Genomic DNA, 3,516 nt, shown 5'->3' on the forward strand with positions numbered 1-3,516 from the left:
AAACTGAAAACAATCTTGGGCATTGAGACAAAAAGATCAAGTCATTTATAAAGAAAGAAAGAAAATAAGATTGCCATTAGATCTTTGATGCAATGTTGTGTGCCTGAAAACAATAAGTTCAGTAATGCTCATAATAGAAAACCGATAGACAATAGTAAAAAAAAAATAGGGGATTCATAGTATTGCACAGGAACTTCCCAGAATGCTGGGTGAGAGGCAGAGGAGCTGTGGCTGCCTGAGCTATGCACAGCAACGTGCTCCTTGCTGCTCCCCCACACTGGCTTCAGCCCTCTCACCGGCTGTCAAAAATGGTGAAAGAAACCACTTACTATGTTTTGGGGGATCAAACCCAATGTCACCCAGGAAGAATTGAAAAAGGCTTACAGGAAAGAGGCCTTGAAATACCACCCTGATAAGAATCCAAATGAAAGAGAAGAGTTTAAACAGATTTCTCAAGCTTACAAAGGACTCTGTGATGCAAAGAAAATGGAATTATATAATAAAGGAGGAGAACAGGGAATTAAAGAAGGTGGAGCAGGTGGTGGTTTTGGCTCTGCCATGGACATCTTTGATACATTTTGGGGGGGAGGAGGAAGGATGCAGAAAGAAAGAAGAGGTAAAAATGTTGTGCATCAGCTCTCAACAACCTTAGAAGATTTATATAATGGTGCAAGAAGAAGACTAGCCCTGCAAAAGCATGTGCTTTGTGACAAACGTGAAGGCTGGCGTGATAAGAAAGGAGCAGTGGAGTGCTGTCCCAACTGCTGAGGTACTGGGATGTATATAAGAATTCATCAGATAGGACCTGGAATGGTTCAGCAAATTCAGTCTGTGTGCATGGAGTGACAGGGCCACGGGGAACAGATCAGTCCTAAAGATAGATGTAAAAGCTGCAATGTAAGGAAAATAGTTCAAGAGAAGAAGATTCTAGAAGTTCACATTCACAAAGGCCTGAAAGATGGCCAGAAGATAACTGTCCATGGTGAAGGAGACCAAGAGCCAGGACTGGAGCCTGGAAATATTATCATTGCTTTAGATCAGAAAAACCATGCTGTTTTTACTCGAAGAAACCTTTTCATGTGTATGGACATACAGCTGGTTGAAACATTGTGTGGCTTGTGAAAGCCAATATCTACACTTGACAATCAAACCATAGTTATCACCTCTCATCCAGGTCAGATTGTGAAGTATGGAAACCTGAAGTGTGTTCTAAATGAAGGCATGCCAATTTATCATATACCATATGGAAAGAATTGCCTAATCATCGAATTTAAGGTAAAGTTTCCTGAGAATGTCTTTCTCTCTCCAGATAAATTCTCTTTGCTTGAAAAACTCCTACCTGAAAGGAAGTAGGAGAGACTGATGAAATGGACCCGGTAGAACTGATGGACTTTGATCCAAATCAAGAAAGACGGTGCCATTACAATGGAGAAGCGTACGAGGATGACGACCATCATCTTAGGGGTGGTTTCAGCGTCAGACCTCTTAATTGGGGCCAGTGAATAACACTCACTGCTGGCGTTTTATGCGCAGTAGTGAATGAGTGGAGGACTAGAATCATAATATGCTCACTACTTGCTATTGCTTTTGTTTTAACGTTCAACTATAGTAGTGTTTTAAACGTTAAATGAAGAAGCTCAAATACAAAAGCTCAGAAAATAGTATTGCATAAAGATAATAGTATAAAAGTAAACATTAGAACAATTATGCAAACTTTTCTAAATAACAAAATTTATACTTTCCCAAAGAAAGGGCAGATAAAATAAACCATATAGTTAAAAGCTATATTTAAACATACATGATAAAATAGTATGTAAGAATTGAGATAAGATATATTAATCAATTGATAGATGTAATAAAAAAAGATTTTCAGATTGAATAACGAAGTAAATTAGTGATATATTGTATATAAGACAAACCAAAATAAAAAAGATTCAAAAGGTAAAAAATAAAAGGGTGGATAAAGATATATGAGGCATATGCAAATTAAAAGAAGGTAGAGGTCTCAATCTTGATATCTGACAAAGTAGAATTAATACCCAAAAGCTTAAAAAAGAAAAAAAATGCAAGGAAAGATACTTTATAAGGCTAAATTCTTTATAAATATATAACTGTTATTAATATTTGTGTACCAAGTAACACTTTAACAATTTTCAGAAAGCAAAAATTAGAAGAAATATAAGGAGAAAAGAAATACCCTAATAGTACAAAACTCTAACACAATTTGCTCAGTTCCAAACAGATCATATAGGGGGAGAAATCGGTAAGAATATAGTAGACTTATGCAACATAATAATCAAATAGATCTTATATATATCTGACTATTAACCCCAATAATAGAAAAGACACCTTTTCCATTCTACATGGAACATTCATGAAGACTGAGCACATCTTAGGCCACAAAGAAAATGTCAGTAAATTCTAAAAAACTACATTCTGATCAAAATATTATAAATTAATTACATCAGACCACCTACTTGGAAATTTAAAAACCCACTGTTAAACTCTTGCATCAAAGAAGAAATACTAAATAAAATTGTAGAATTCTTTTGAAAATAATGATAAGAAGTAAACAGAGGAAACAGTATGTAACTATCAATAAAAATGAAAAATAAAATAAATAAATTAAAAACCAAGTATAAAAATCAGAAAAATAACAAAACTAAGCCAGAAAAAGCAAAAGGAAGAAATTAATAAGGATGAAAGCAAAAATTAATAAGAGACTGGTTCTTTTTAAAAAAAATCAATAAAATAGACAAACTGCTAAACTAATTAGTAAAAAAGGAAGCAAACAAACACGTAACATTAATGTCAACTGGAAAAACCATCAAAACAGGAAATTTAAAAAAATCATTAAGAGGCCACTTTGCACAACTCCATGCAAATACATTTGAAAATCCTAATGAAATTATACATTTCTAGAAAAATACAATTTACCAAATGGATCCCAGGGGTAGGTATAAAAACATGCTACATAATCTTCTATGATAGTTACATAGAGAAAGTGATCAAAATAAATTGCAGTGACGTCCCTGGACACCTTGAGAAGACCCTTCCCCTAAAATGTGATTTATCAGGACTATCATAGCAAATTAAAAAAGAAAACCTGGTGATATCTCATTTATACTCCAAGAAGCAATTTTCTTTGATGGATGAACTCAGTCTGGAATGAGCATGAGCCAGGACAAGAATTAATCCACACTCTGATAAGCAGCAAAGTCCATAACAACCTCAAAAAGTGAAAAACAGCCTAATAGTCAACTGGCTCCGCTTTCGTAAGCCCTCCTCATTATGAACTCCCAGCACAATCCCAAATGATATATGAAGCCCCTCCAAGTTCCCTCCTACCGAGGTGACCCATGAATTCTCCATGACTCCTCAGGTACGTGTCCTTTTTTGCCACACCAAGCTCAATAAGTGACTGGTGGGCACTTACAGATGTCATTGTATGAATCCCTTAAACCATGGGACCCTTATAGTCAAATTTCTCAGTCATGTCCCATTCCAGGAGTTAGA

General features: G+C 35.4%; 1 pseudogene; it reads left to right on the plus strand.

Annotated features, from left to right (window-relative positions):
- The first annotated feature begins 308 nt into the window (after positions 1–308).
- On the plus strand, positions 309–1,502 carry LOC117015795 (dnaJ homolog subfamily A member 1-like; annotated as a pseudogene).
- The last annotated feature ends 2,014 nt before the right edge of the window (positions 1,503–3,516 follow it).

This window comes from Rhinolophus ferrumequinum, chromosome 23 (genome assembly GCF_004115265.2).
Source record: "Rhinolophus ferrumequinum isolate MPI-CBG mRhiFer1 chromosome 23, mRhiFer1_v1.p, whole genome shotgun sequence".
Classification (NCBI taxonomy): Eukaryota; Metazoa; Chordata; class Mammalia; order Chiroptera; family Rhinolophidae; genus Rhinolophus; species Rhinolophus ferrumequinum.